The 16,116-nt window shown below is 42.5% G+C and overlaps 1 long non-coding RNA gene across 1 annotated transcript; it reads left to right on the forward strand.

Annotated features, from left to right (window-relative positions):
* The first annotated feature begins 2,441 nt into the window (after positions 1-2,441).
* Positions 2,442-3,268, forward strand: LOC122216912. Its single transcript, XR_006201187.1, has 2 exons — positions 2,442-2,876; positions 2,978-3,268. It is a non-coding gene; the product is annotated as an uncharacterized LOC122216912 (long non-coding RNA).
* Positions 3,269-16,116: the final 12,848 nt, after the last annotated feature.

Consider the following 16,116-nt stretch of genomic DNA (forward strand, 5'->3'; position numbering starts at 1 on the left):
ACAACACTATATAGTATTTCCACCGCACATAAGAAATAGATTTACATAGCCTAGAAAGCATAGATAATAGTAAAATATAGTACAATAATTAGGAAGTAATGAGTTTGAGTTTTCATTACCATTGCTTTCATATAATTCATTTTGAGTTAAGTTTCTGTAACAATTTAACTTTTAATAATGTCTATATTTTACAACCTGCTCTCGAAACTCCTGGAAATGTACCAGTCAGCGCTTGCTTGCTGATATGTGCCAACTCCAGCAAATCACTGATCACGTTTGCTTAAAAGGCTCTTTTGAGAATTATCATGCCTCATTTTTATTGAAATCTTAAAGAAACCATATTCAAAGCTATTACTTTATGTCTTTCCAAATTAGCCATCCCAAATAACCTTACCAAGTAACTTGGGATGTTGACGAAATTGATGTTACTTGGATATTCATTGCATTGCTCCCGTGGTTCAGTCTAGCTGCCCACCATCTTTTCAGGGGTAACGGCAGCCACTTTAACCGCTGCATAGGTGACTAGAGAGTGTGACAGTGGTGGCATCAATAGCAACAAAAGAGTTTTGGGGGGGGGGAGAATAAGTCACGGTGGCTCGTGTCTACATTCTTTTTGCTGACATATCATATGCCTTTGGGCCTCATGGGAAGCCAGAAACAGAGAGAATGAGCTGGAAATTCTGGTGATTTGGCTGCTGAAAGAGAGCCCTAGAATTGTTGTGATGGATTTGTATCTATCATATCTACCTACAATGGCTTCAGGAGTTCCCTCAGTGAGGCATGTGGATTGAAGACACCTGTTATCAGATTCAAAAGAGGAAGATAATAGATCAGAGAAATAATTCAGTAATGCAAAAGAAAATCTGAGAAGTAGAAAGGAAAGGAGAAAAGATTGGAAAGACAGAGACCTAGAGAGAGAAAGATTCATTTACTTTCTCTCCTGAGACAAAAATCTGATCAAGCTTATTAAATGGAAGAAATCTATTATTGGAATCAGGTTTCCAGGAAAATGCTTCAGAATAAAACTGTATCTTACCCAAGTAACACCTTTCTGTCTGGATGAAATAAGCATTAACAAAGATCCAAAGATGGGAAACAGGGAAAGATCTTCGGTCAACTTAAGAGATTCCTTTCATCCTTTTACTGTTCATACTAACAGAAAAAGCCTTTCCTTGGGCAGGCAGGGATAACATTTTAATTTTTTTTAAGGAATAGAACATGCATTTTAAGACAAAAGGCAAAAGCTTTGACAAATGTCAGATGCAAGTGTTTGACAAGGAGTACGCGTTGAGTGTTAATGTCAATGTATTTCTTTTTCTTACTATCCATTTACTTTCTCAAGTCTTGAGAAAATGCCGCCCATACATTGATGGGGAAAGAAAAATCTCCAATTAAGTTAACGTGGAAGGGCTGCCTATCCAGGCAGCTGGAAGAAGATTGAAAAGTTCAGTCAGAGCACTCCCTTTTGTTCCTACCAGAAAATGCGTAGAGTCAAGTCTGAAGGTCTGGACACATCTGAACGATAGGTAAGGATAGAAACGAGCAAGAAATAGAAGGTCCACAAGCAAAATAGAGGTAAATCATGTCCTAGAAACAGGTCAAGGTGACTGCTCTGAACATAGTGTGTATACATGCCCAGGTAGGGGAAGAAGAAACTCCCCTTTCCCCCCACTACCCAGTAAAGGATTCTTGTAGCTGGTTTAGGAATAACATTGGCATGAGACAGATTAACAGAGGTTAAAACAAACAAATAAAAAAAAAAAACCTTTTTTTTTTTTTTGTGGGCACACAGAGGTCCAATATTAAAATTGTTAACCAAAGAAATGACTTGGTGGGTAGTTTTTATACATTTTATTTATTTTTTACGTGTATTTATTAAGTTTGAGAGAGTAAGACAGAGAGAGAGAGAAAGGCAGACAGAGAGAGAGAATCCTAAGCAGCCTCCACACTGTCACTGCAGAGCCCGATGTGGGGCTCAAACTCACTACCGGTGAGATGATGACCCGAGCTGAAATCCAGAGTCGGACACTTACCCGACTGAGCCATACATTTTAGACAAAGAAACAATAAATTTGTGAAGAATTGGAGGATAAAGAATATAGGCATTTGGGAACTTTAATTAATAAAGAATTCTAAGTGGAATTTAGGTTAAGGTAGTCGATGCGGAAAAAATAAAGGTGTGTTTCTATAGCTTTCTTGGCTTTAAAGCCCGTCTCTGGTGATGAGAACATTTTTTTTTTTTTAATTTCCTAGTACAGTGAAAGTATTTGTCATATGGGAGATTTGTTTCCTGCTCCCAGGGGGACTAAGGAGGGTCTGAGTGTCCCTGTACCAGCCGTTTCCCCGGGAGCTTCAATTCAAAATAATCACTGTTTCATTGTGACATGTTCAGGGGTGACCTATCCTGAGACCCTACACCCACATGCACACCTGGACACAAACTCAAAATGTAATTCAACTCATCAGTTGGGAGTGGACAATTCAGACTCTTATCTTTCAGATAATCAAAAGAGAAGACTCTTCATTTCCTTAGATGTTTTCTCCTAGAGAAAACATCCCAAGTTGCTCCTGTATTGTTAGGATTTAGGTAGAAGAACTCAGCACGACCAGTAAACGTGGAAAAGATGTAGCAGAAGCCCAATTTGCTGTTAGCATTAATTAGTCTGAAATGTAGATCTAAGGATGTCCCTCTGCCTTTTAAAATAGTTTTTTTCTTTGGAAATATTGAAAAAATAATAATTCATCGATAACTAACCCCATACGCATGCTGAGAATGATGGCAAAATCTATAACTACAAAAAAGGACTATGCTGCAAGGGGGGGAATGCAGAAGAACGAAAAAAAAATGAAGAAATTCTTTATCCAGCACGTTAAAGGTACAGTGTCTCCACCTGCTGTAGAACAGGAGGATTCAAACCCTCCGTCACTTGGTGTTTGTCCTTTTTCTCTGATCTTAATTTTTCTTGCTTTCTTCAAGCTTATGCTTTAGAGGAAGATGGACTTGTTCAAGGTGCCAGGAGGCCATGGGCTTTTCTCTCATTTGTGGACAGACATCATTCGTGAAGCAAGAACGAGGTTGCTGTTTCCACGCCCCCCCCCCCACCCCGTCCACAGACCACCACCAGCTAGTTCATTTCTAGGCACTTGTCTCTGTTTATTTCACACGTTTTCCCTTCAAGGCCTCCTGATTTTTACTTTTCAGAAACTTGCAATTCGATCCCAGTTTCACAATTCTGGCAAATATCAGAACCTTGTGAGAGCAAAGAGATTTTGATTTGGTGCCTGTTTCTGGGTTTAGCCTACAATTTCCTCAAAGGGGAGATAATAAAGGAGATGTTTCCTTTAGATCACAAGAAATCCAAGCCTGGAAGATAATGTCTCTGAGAAAGTGTATTTGGTCAACGATGAGCCAGACTCACTAATTACTGGAGTGTGGTCCCCAAGGTGACCCAGCTCATCACTGCATACAGTCAGACAAAAGCTGCCAGGCAAGTCCTGTCTCCCAAAATATGGTTGCTAATTTTGACACTAGCCAGAGTCTATAAGACTTTTTCTTTTCGCTCTGTCTTTTGCTGAGTACAACGTATCTGCTGCCATCCAGGCAAGGAAATTGTGTGGACCCAGCTTTGTGGGAATTTGTAAGGGTCCCAAGGGTCAGTCTCACCAGACTTGGGAGTTGAATACATAAAAGTACCTCAAGGGGCACATTCTCAGCAGACTTGTTCTCCACAGTCTGACATGCCATCTTCCCTCCAGAAATACCACTCTCCAGTACTGCCAGAGAAAAGAAATCTATGCAAATATTTCCCATATGCTGAATAAAACCCAAGGTTCCCATGAGCAAACTTCATTTGATACGGGGTATTCCTTAACCATTCCTGTCTCAGTGGGCCACAATTTAGAGAAGGAGTCATGTCTAATAGATTTCTGGAATGAGTCGGGGCATTGCGGGATGAGTGAACTCGGAATATACCAGAGTGATTTTAAAGAAGCCTGAGTTTTTGCAAGAACCAGGAATGGGAAGATGGCTGACCTCAGTTTGGGTCTCAATTCTGCCACCAGTTGGCTGTTAACTGTATGACCTTGAACAAATAACTTATCCTTTCTGAACATAGAAATCCATAGAATAGAATTTCTCATCCACAGAATAGAAATGATATTTCCTACCTTACAGAGTTATTTCAAGGACTGAGATGAGCTTGTGAAACAATCCATAACTTGCAAAGCCCTTTCCACTCTCTTATTGTTATTAACAACAATATTTGAGAAAATCCATAATATAGTCCCCATCAAAGATATTTCTTCTTTTAAGTTTATTTATTTTGAGAGAGAGAGAGAGAGAGGGAGCACAAATGGGGGAGGGGCAGAGAGAAGGGGGGAGAGAAAAAGAATACCAAGCAGGACCCGTGCCATCAGCACAGAGCCCAACGTGGGGCTCGAACTCACAAATCACGAGATCATGACCTGAGCCGAAACCAAGAGTCAGACGCTTAACCAACTGAGCCACCCAGGGTTCTCCAAAGATATTTCATGATATAGAGCATTGAGGAAACACAACACATGCCCAGAGGACCCCATAACTCCATAAGCCCAAAAAAAGAAAAATCAGTTAATCAGAATAGCTAGTTTTCATACCAGTGGAAAGCATAGCTATTGTTGCCTTCCTTACTCCCGGATACCTGGAGTCTCGAGGTTAGCAAAGATCAGAGCCTTAAGCTAATATCTACCAGGTGCCATGAAACATCTTCCTTAGACACCCAAACTCTTTTCCCAGAGGCTGTCTAAATAGTGTAGACCGGCAGTACATAGAGGATCTTGAAGGCTTATGTAGGAGGTGGCATTACAACCCAAGACAGCTGCTCAAATGATAACCTTACAGTTTTTGCCCTGGTAGGATCAGAATCTTCCTGATTGGCCAGTCCTTTTATACCCAGCGAGGAACCTCACAGGGGGGAGGCAGTGGAGGGAAGGCTCAGCTAATTAAGAGACTCTCAGCAAGAGGCTTTGCTGGTGCAATTGATCTTTGGGGGCACAAGCTCTTGCCTCCAGCCTTGGCCTAGCTGCTGCGTTATTAAGTCCTCTTCCTCCTTATTGAAGGAAGAGATGTTGGGGGAGAAAGGTCTCTGTCCTCAGAATGGTTGTTATCAAGGTCAGTGCCGAGCTGGGCAACATTGAAGCCGGAGGCGAAAGAAAAATCAGTAACACGGAGCCTGCCTTTATTGAAAATTTTGATAATTGGTTCGCTGTGGAGTTTTCTACATTAATTTTGCCTTTTAAAACTATTGCATTAAAACAGTATTTGTCTCCACGACTGGGTTTTTTGGCAGCCCCTTGTGAATGCCTTGCTCGCCCCGCCCTGGTCACAGCCCTGACCCAGGCTCTCCGTCCTCAGAGGAGAATGCAGGTGACCAAATGCGGGCACAGGTACCTGCCTGTGCAACTCAGTCACTGTGATGGTCGATTTCTTGTGTCAACGTGCCAGCACCACAGGGTTCCCAGCTTAAACATTATTTCTGGGTATTTCTGTGAGAGCCTTTCTGGATGAGATTAGCATTTGAATAGGTGCACTGGCTGTCCTCCCCAGGGTGGGTGGGACTCACCAAGCTGAGGGCCTGAGCAGAACAAAAATCAGAGAAAAGAATTCACCTATTTTTCTTCCTACCTGCCTGCTTGAGCTGGGGCATCCATCACCTCCTACCCTTGCACTGGGATTGACTTCCCTGCTTCTCAGGCTTTGGGACATAGTCTAGAATTCTGCCATCTGCTTTCCTGGGTGTCCATCTTGCAGAGAGCAGAACTTGGGACTTGTCAGCCTCGGTAACTGTGTGAACCCATTCCTAATAAAGTGTCATATGTATACGTGTGTGTGTATGTGTGTGTGATTTATATTATCTTATGTATTATTTTGTATATAAAATTATATGTGTATATGCACATATATATGGTTATTTATTTATTGCTTGTATTTTATCTATTGCTTCTATTCTATGGCTTCTGTTTCTCTGGAGAATCCGGATTAATATAATCACCTTCCAAACTTTGGGGTGACGAGGGCACCCCTCCAAAGGTTCCAAGCCAAGTTGGAATGGGAGATCTCCCTTTGGATAAGAATGAGGCTCCCTCGTGGGGAAGGGTGGGGGGTTAAACCGGGCCGTGTCCGGCCAGGCACAGGGCTCCCTCCAGCTCCTCCCCTGTCCCAGCCACAACTGAGGGTGGCCGCGCACTTCTCTGCTCGCTTTGTGACAGGAATTGACTGCCCCAGCTGCCCTTCTCTTCTACCCACACAAAGGCAGCAAACTGAGAACCGAAAGTATCCCTTCAAACACTGCACGTGCTAACGAACTCGAATGCCTCTAACCCCTCTAGGAGAAGGGGATCTGATAATACATGCACGGCCACATCCCTAATTGTGTTACTGCCCTCATTTCAGAAGCAAGCAGCAGGATGCAGCAATCCAGGTTTCCTCCGAAGGAGACTCCAAGCCCAGTTCAGCCACGTGATACAGTATCGTTAATGTAGCCTAACTATTTAATTCCTTGTACAGACGTCCAAGGGCAGGGGGTGGAAACTCAGATTCTAGTGGGTTCCTTGTCCCAGACCACTTTCTCCTCTTGTATTTTTAACTCCTGTGCCTTCTTTTATTCCTCTCTGCAACTCCGAGAGTCTAATTTATGAAGAGGCAAGAAAGTACGCGTTGTACCAGTCTCGGACACTTGAGCTGCCAGATCCGATTTCCCTGGTAGATATGGCAGATTGAAGAAAGAACAACTGTGGCTGAAGATTAGATTTCATTTTCTCCACGTGTTCCAACACTTGACACAGTCCCCGGCAGGCGGCAGCTAGCCTCCTGCCTTTAGCACAACTGGGGGAGTTCCATTGGCTCCCACAGTGGGGAGGCCCCTTTCTCCGTCAGGTCAGACCTTCTCTGCAGGCTTGTCACTCTCTCTCCATAATTCCCAACAAGTCCTGTCTGTCCATGGAGAAAACACTAGGAAGAAGGCAGCGGTGGTATCTTTGGGAGGCAGAATGGGCTAGATGGGGCACACAACGACTTCGACTAAATGTTACACTGGTTTTCTCTAACTCCTGATCCCATCATCCCAGATTCCACTGGCTAAAGGGTTTTGCAAGTCAGTTCAACAATCACTCTACTCAGTTGGTGCATCCCAAAAGGCCCTCTACACTCTCCATTCCTATCACTTTGCTCTGCGAGAATAATTATACTTTGGGTAGTCATTAACACCTTAGTGTGAGATGCCATAAAAATCCCTTCAGTTTTAGAAGGAAAGCAGAATATGGAATGTATGAAAGCAAGGGGACATTTTGTACCAAGGAAAGTGGAAAGGAGGAGAGAGGACCATTTTGTGGCCACTCACCTGTGTCAGGCACAGTGATGGGGAAAAGGGGCAAGGATTGAATATTACAAAATGGTGGGTTTTTAAAATTTCTAATGCTTATTTTTGAGAGAGAGAGAGAGAGAGAGTGAGAGACAGAATGTGAGCAGGGGAGGGACAGAGAGAGGGGGAGACATAGAATCCGAAACAGGCTCCAGGCTCCGAGCTGACAGCACAGAGCCCGATGCGGGGCTTGAACCCACGAATGGTGAGATCATGACCTGAGCTGAAGTCGGACACCTAACCGACTGTGCCACCCAGGCACCCCTTGCATATTATAAAAATAAATTTAAAATTAAAAAAATAGGGGTGATTCGGTGGCACAGTCGGTTAAGCATCCGACTCTTGATCTCTCGGCTCAAGTCATGATCTCAGTTTGTGAGTTCAAGCCCCACATCGGGTTCTGCACTGATGGTGTGGAGCCTGCTTGGAATTCTGTCACTCCTTCTCTCTGCCCCTCCCCTTCTTGTGCTCGTTCTCTCTCTCCCTCCCTCTCTCTCTCTCAAAATAAATAAATAAACTTAAAATTAAAAAAAGAGGGTATCTCCTCAAGGAAAGACTGAATGGCAAACAGAATTTTAACAAAAGCAACAAAAAGAACAAAAATGAGGGAAAAAATTCTATAACCAATGGAGATAAAATAAAGTTGCAATGGTTTCTGCTATATGGATATAGTATAGAGTCCCCTTTTATTTGCTTCTGCCCCTTGATAGGAGTTTTCTTGCTAAAATCATCCTATATTTTGGCTTGTTTATTCTCAAATCTTATAACATCTTAGCATTTTAGGAAATCTGAATTGGACGCAGGGGCCATGGGCCCTCTTTGCCCTTCCTATGCCTCTTGCCTCCTTGCTCATTCCAGCATCCAGCTGGAGGGGTAGCTTGGCTCTCAAGAGGGCTCCTTGAATGCTCACTCCTGCCTCTGAATTTGGAGTAGCTTCACCTCCTTCCAAGGTTAAAGAGATTTTGGATCCCACTACTGTATCCAAGAATTCTACCTGAACACACCTCCATGGCCTACATTTATCTGAAGATAAGGCTCATAAGAAAAAGACACTGCCCCGAGCCTTTAGTATCAAATTCCACCACCTGCAAATGGGAAAAATTATATTGGTTTTAGTTTCTTGTTCTGCAAGATGAACACATTTTCCCAGAAGATGCAAGTTTTTATATACTTTCCCGCTATTATTTTATGTAACAGATTCTTCTGAAACCCTAATTTGAGATGCCCAGATTTCCATTCAATTTCCATCTTTAAAAATCAAGTACCCATTAGAGAATTCTGCCATTGCTCCCAGGGGACTGGAATGGAAATGAATAAATGAACTTTTAAAGATAATTGGCTTCCCACATGCCCTCCTGTTCCCCCTTCTCTATTTTTTGACAACCCTTCTGAGAATTGAATGGTAGAACATCTTGGGATTCTTAGGGTGTATGATGTGTGGCAGAGAACCAGTCCATGGAAATGACTCTCTTAGGAATTGAGGTGTCCTGCCCCGGGGCTGCTTCATATTGGTGGAAATTAACTAGCTCTGTTCAAACACCTGCTTCTGACCTTATTCTGCTAGATGCCCCCCCATCCATATTTCTGCAGCACCCCGTTCTAGGTGCTCATTCTTACACCATTCAAAACATGCATTTTGAGTCCTCAACTCAAAAGGTTTTCCTATAACTTATTTATCCTAAGATGCCTTTTCCCACACGTTCCGATTTAAAGTGATGAAGTGAATCGTTCACAATCTGTTTTCAGGAAACCCTCAGGACACGTAACCCACTCACTTAACAAATATCTGTGGATCACTAACAATTGAGGCATTCGTCCCGCTACTGAAGACAGAGCCTCGAAAGAAGCAAATAACACCCTTGCTACTAAAGAGTTTGTGTTCTAGCAGAGGGAGTTAGAAAATAATCAAGGAAATGAGCAATATTAACTTCAAATTATTCAAAGTGCTGGAACTAAAATATGCAGGGGTCGGTGCAAGAAAGCATCTGATGAAAATAAATATTTCCTGTAAGACAGAATAACAAGAGGTTTCCCATTTTAGGTCTGGCAGGAAAAGAAGGCAACTCTTGGAAAGGTAACTTTTTAACTGAGATATAAAAACGTATAAATTAGTGAGCTGTGCAAAAGCCCGGGAAAAGGATTTTAGGCAAAGGGGACAAGTTCAAAGGACAAAGGGATCGAGCGACTGAGAGTGTCAGGGCAAGAAATAGAATTCTCTGGCTCTGGGACGGTGTGAGCTGTGATGATGGAGAGGCAGGCAAGGGCTTGTTGCCATAATAAGGGGTCCGAATGTGATTCGAAATATAAGGAGAAAATATTTTAGCAGCTACATCACCACCAGCACATGCCCACAATTAGCTGCAAATGGTACCTTAAGTACACGTGCATATCGCTGAACTTGGGGGAGTCCCTGTCATACAGTTCGGGCTTCATCTCCACCTACAGAGCTCCCACTGAAATCCACAAGAGGCATAAACAAGGGAGTGGGTGTGACACATTCAATCAGCTCGGTCAGTGTGGCCAAGGGTTTCCAAAACCCTTGCCATTTTCTTGTGCTGAGTGTCATAGTGCGTTCCTCTAACCTGGACCAATTTGGATGGCTTTAGGGTCTGTGTTATTGGGTAATTTCATCAATGATGATTTTTTAAAAGTTGCTGTTAAATTAGCAGGGAAGAAGTCAGCATTTGCAGTGAGATAATAAAGGAATCCAGTAAAAGTCCATGATGACCATAATAGGAGCTGGCTTTCCCCAAGTGCTTCCCGTTCTGAGTATTGCTGTTGGCCAGCTGCCACAGAACTGCAGAGCAAGGGGAAACACACCTCTGCTAGACACCTAGAGAAAGGACCAGCTTTAAAGGGAGAGGCATAAACTCACAATACTTTGGGGGGCAGCTGGATGGCTCAGTTGATTAAGCATCGGACTCTTGATTTCGGCTCAGGTCATGATCTCAGTTCGTGAGATCGAGGCCCGCCTTTGTCTCTGCACTGACAGTGCAGAGCCTGCTTGGGATTCTCTCTTCCTCTCACTCTGCCCACCCCTCCTCTCAAAACAAATAGATAAACTTTTAAAAAAGAATACTTTGAACTTTTATTGTGATTTCTGCCAGCAGATACCTCCCAGATGACGAGAGTGAGATACAGAAACAGAATACCTCAAGAGTTGAGAGTTTGGGCTTTGGAGTCAGACAGAACCAGGGTCACACCCTCACTCCCCTACACTTGCCAGCATTGTGACCTTCTGGACTGGCCCTCTTCCTCATCTCGGCAGATGGCACCTTCATACTTGCATCCTTGACTCCTCTCTTTACATCCCATGACCCATCTGTCAGTAAATCCTAGTAGATTTGACCTTCAAGATATACCCAGAACCCAACTACATCCCAGCACCTCCACTGCGGCTACCCTAGTCCAAGCCACGCGCATCTCTTTCTAAATTCGTGCAGTAGTTTTCTAATTGATCTCCCTGCCAGAGAAATCTGTTAAATCTCTTAAAAAGGAGATAGGGGAGATGTAGATTAATTCACCTGACTTTGAGTGTGGGCTGGACTGAATGACTCACTTCCAAAGAATAAGGAAGAGAAAGAGACAAGCTGTCACTTCACAGTGGAGAGACCAGGCAAATGCCACCTTAACTGAGTGATCGGTGCTCACATCACCAGTGATAACGCATATAGATGTCACCACCCTCTTGAAATGTTGTGATGAGAAGGACACTCGACCTCTGTGGCATTCTTCCACAAAACAATAAGCCTTGTCAAACTATGAGAATACGCTGGGCAATCCCAAGTGGAGATGTTGTTTTGTTTGGCTATTTTAGAGAGAGAGACAGAGAGAGCGTGCACAGGCAGGGGAGAAGGGCAGAGGGAGGGAGGGAGAGAGGGAAACTTAAGCAGGCTCCGTGCTCAGCATAGAGCTTGAGGCCAGGCTCAATCCCAGGACCCTGGAACCATGACCTAAGCCAAAATCAAGAGTCGGCCACTCAACTGCTCAACTGACCAAGCCACCCAGGCACTCCTCGAATGTACCATTGTTATGTAAGGCGTTAGTTACCATTAGGGGAAACTAGGTGAATGATATATGGTATCACTGTGTGCTGTCTTTGCACGTGTACTCTCTTTTCTCTAAGTTTAAAATTATTCCAAACTTTTGAAAATATATTAACAAACAAAAACATCAGTTAGATCATTTCATCTGTCCACTCAGAACTCCTGAAAGGCTTCCTACCTTACTGTGGCCCACAATCACATGTCTGACCCCAGGAGCTCCTTCCCATCACACTGGCCCCTAAATGCTCTTCAGACCGGAAGTACTCCTAATCTAGGGACTTTGCATTTACTTTTTCCACTTCCTGAAGTAAGTGCTCTTCCTCCAGATGTTTGCGTGGTTGGTTCCCTCCGAATCTTTAGATCTCTTTTCAAATGTCACCTCCCCCTAAAATTGTGTCTCCCTCTGCCTCTGACACTTCCTAAACTTGTCTCTAGATTCTTTCCCTCTTCAACAGTTATTGCCTCTATTATACTATGCATTTTATTTATTTTGTTTACCCTTTGCCTCTCCACTAGAATGGAAGCTCCCAGAAACAGAGATTTCTGACTGCTACATTCACTGTCATATTCTCAGGCCCCAGGGCAGTATCTGGTATTCCGTGAGTATTTTTCTAAGAATTAAACTCACCTTGGGTATTTAGTTCATCTCTGAATTTGTTTTCACATATGTAAAATGAGAAGAGTAGGATAATAATTGCCCATGTAATAGCTTCCTTATAAAGCATAAATGTGAGAAAGAATTTAAAGTGTTCTGTACAGTAGTTAGCATGTAAAATACTTAAGAAATTATATATTTTCACTATTTATGTTTCCATTACTAGGATTACTACCATCACTAATTATACTTCCATTACTGATTATTCACAAATAGTTATAGATTTTACATCGAATTTCAACTGAATGGGAAGCTTTGTGATCTGCAATTAACCTCTAATACACGCAGAGGTCCCTACCTAGGGGGAAATCCACAGCTCCTTCCTCCCATTAGAAGAAATCATTTTCTGGCTTTTTATTTGGTTTTTGTTTGTTTGTTTGTTGTGGTTGTGTCTGTATGTGCTGAGTGAGAGAACTAAGCAACATACATTTTAAGTGGAGAACTTTGGCTTTATTTCTGAGTCTAAAAACAATTTGCGTCGTTCTTCAAAGGGTCTCTTCCCCTAGGATCTCTCTGAGCTCCTTTGCAGAATGGCAACAACACCATTCACACTGATTTCTGAAAATGAGCTCAGCCTGGTCTGTGCCTTTCCAAACCTACCTCACATATAACCATACATTAGGCACCCTCTGGGCTGGAGTGGCTTGTAATCTAGTTCAGGGGCGTATGTGGGTGAAAAGAGAATAAATTTCAAGAAGAAAGGATTCAGACAGTATGCCTTTGTCCTGAGAAAAGACGAAAGAAAAATATCACGTAGAGTCAGAAGGACTTCCTGCCTGTGAATTGCTTTTAGGTCCTCGGAAATGTGTAATGATGCATGACATCTCTATTCTTGGCTCGATCTTGATGACAATGATAAAAATGTTTATTATTAATAACCTTATCATGAAAGGCCAGGGGTATAGATAAAATGCATTATTGTATAATATTTATTAGTAGTCATAAAATTATTATAGTATTACTTTATCATTAAAAATAAAACATTTAAAAAAACTAAAAAAATACAACTATACAAAACCCGGTGCTAAGCACATGCGTTCTTAATATTCACAAAGCTACAAGACAGTTACTATTTTCATCATCATTTTTACGATAAAGAAACTGAAGCTTTGCGAGGCCAAGTAATGTGCCCACAGGGACGTGCCGGGAGATGGGAGAGAATCCAATCTACTCGAACCCAGATCTACCAGGCTCCACAGCCTGCACCCCATTCCTCCCCTGCATTTGGAGGGTCTGAAGTAGAGACAGAATACTTGGAGCAGGGCTATTTATACATGCTAATTGGGATTAGGTTTACATTTATTCTGCTGAGGTCACAAATCTTATTGTCCAGGCACACACGTCAAGTCCGATCAGGAACAACTAGACCTTGGAATTGAATTTCCTGTGCTCTTTGCCCTTAACAGCTTGCAGGTTCAAGCCTGAACGTATGTGTTATCCACCTCTGCAGCTGGGCTCTAGGAACATTTATTGGCCAAAAAGTTAAACAGCACAGGAGACATTCTTGTCCAAACTAGAGTCTTTTGTCTCCTTTAGTCAGTCTCCTGGTAACATCCAGGGAAGCTGTGCACGAAGCAAGGTGAAGGTATCTTTCCAGGGAGTTCTGTGGGAAGGAAGAAAAGGATCCCTAGATGGAAGCACGATCTTACGACTTTGGTAGTCCCCCTTCCCTTTCTGCAAGAAGAAACTGAGAAGCAAAGTAAAACTCAACAGTTAATAGACATCAGACACAACCAGATCTACACTGCATAACTGAATATGGGTCTGGGGTTCCCGGCTCTCCCCTGCAGAATGGGAATGTTAGCCCACAGCTTAAAGCACTAGGTGATTGATAGCATGGCCTGAACGAGGCCTTGGGCAGGTCTGATGATGGTCGTAAACCTCAGGCAGCTTCAGCCCACACTTGCCCCTAGAATTGTACATGCTGATTTCACACTGGTTGATTTTATTTTTGCAGGTCTAAAGAGAGGACAAGAATGAGGAAGAAAACCATAATAACAAGGACAAAAGAAACCATAATTACCAAGGATTCAACACACCATTTTATGTCAACAGAGAAAAGACAGGACTATTCTTAATTGGTTTCTACCTTTTTTATCAAGGTTAATTGTTTAAAAACTAGAGAGGGTGTGGAAGGAAAACACAATTGAGAAGGAATTACAGCCCAAGCTAAAATAATGCCTCCTAACATGATATAAGTTGATCTGTCCCAGAGGAAGCTCCTAAGTTTTGGATGAGGTCACAGAAACAGGGTTGATGGACTCTGCTGACAGAGAATTCTGGCATATTCCCGTATGGCATGATTATTCACATCAGTTTTGTCCCAATTCTCAGTAGGAGAAATAAAGAACCTAGAAATGTCCCTTCATTACCCCACTTCCAGAAATACTATGGCACGCATTAACGAGCAGCTACAGTGTGAGAACAGAGGGTGCCTCTGCAGTTTTCCAGAATTATTGCCTTTTTCATAAACACAAGTCCAGCCGTTCCATTTTGCATGACTGTACTGGAGCCATTAGAAAGTGGTGGTAAGGGGGTGGCTCAGGCTGCTGGGCATCCAACTCTTGGTTTCAACTCAGGTTGAGGTCTCACGGTTCGTGAGTTCGAGCCCCACATTCGGCTCTGTGCTAATCATGTAAAGCCTGCTTGGGATTCTATCTGCCCCTCCCTCATGCTCGCACACATTCTCTCTCTCTCTCTCTCTCTCTCTCTCTCTCAAAACAAACAAACAAACAAACAAACATTAAAAAAATAAAAGGAAGTGGTAGTAAGGATGCTGTGCAGGGACACAAACACCATGCTGAGGTCAAGACAGATGGAGCCTCTTGCAATGATTTTGTGGAGAAGAGAGAAAGGCATCTGTGAATGATAAATCGCTAAGTTAAATTTGTTAGCAGACAAATGTCAGCCTGTATTGCCTGATTCTGACCTCTGTCTTATTGGATTCAATGTTTTTTGTTCTGTGCTATTTTTTTAAATCCATGGCTTTGAAAAAGGTATCTTTGGTCTAATTTGCAGATGAGACAAAGTTGACGGTCAATGTAATATAAAGTGTGAGAAACAGGATTCAAAAATGTCTGATTATGTAAAGTAAAATCATGAGTTAAAAAACAATCATCAGGGACACCTGGGTGGCTCAGTCGGTTGAGTGTCGGACTTCAGCTCAGGTCACCATCTCCCAGTTTGTGGGTTCGAGCCCTGCATGGGGCTCTGTGCTGACAGCTCGGAGCTGGGAGCCTGCTTCGGATTCTGTGTCTCCCTCTCTCTCTGCCCCTCCCCCATGTACGCTCGGTCGGTCTCTGTCTCTCTCTCTTTCTCTCTCAAAAATGAATAAACATTAAAAAAATTTTAATAAAAAATAAAATAAAATAAAAAATATCATTAAGCTAAGAAAAGTATTTATGAGAAATACTACAGGAAACCAGAGGATATTCCTAATCTGCAAAGGCTTCTCACAAGTTAATTAAAAATCCCTAAAACCCCAACAGATATAAATGTACAATTCACACACACAAAAAATTGCTAAACTTTTTAAAAGAATCATGTTCAACCACACCAACAAAATCATGGAAACAACACACTATATCCACCTATTAAAATAACAAATCTCAAAGGAATTTGGATGTCTTCTTTTAGGGATAAACTTATGAAGAAATTTAGCCATCCCTATCAGTTGCCTTGAGATATTCTTTATCCTTTGACACATTTTCTATTTCTAGGAATATTTGCAACAGATATAAACGTTCCTAAAGATACTGTAAAAGGTGATAATTCCTGGAAAAGAGCATAGGTGCCCTCTGCCCTCACACTTTACTTGTTCATCAATACACTGCATTGGTATTTCTGGAAATGGGGTAATGAGGTAACATTTCTAGGTTCTTTATCTTTCTTATTGGCCAAAATTTGCATGCTAAGGTGCTCATCCTAGCATTAAGTGTGTAATCCAAGAGAAGAAGGAGGAGGAGAAGAGGAGGTGAGTGTGGAAGGGGAAGGGACCCAGAGCTAGAGACAGAGAGGA

The sequence above is a fragment of the Panthera leo genome, chromosome B1 (assembly GCF_018350215.1).
Source record: "Panthera leo isolate Ple1 chromosome B1, P.leo_Ple1_pat1.1, whole genome shotgun sequence".
NCBI lineage: Eukaryota > Metazoa > Chordata > Mammalia > Carnivora > Felidae > Panthera > Panthera leo.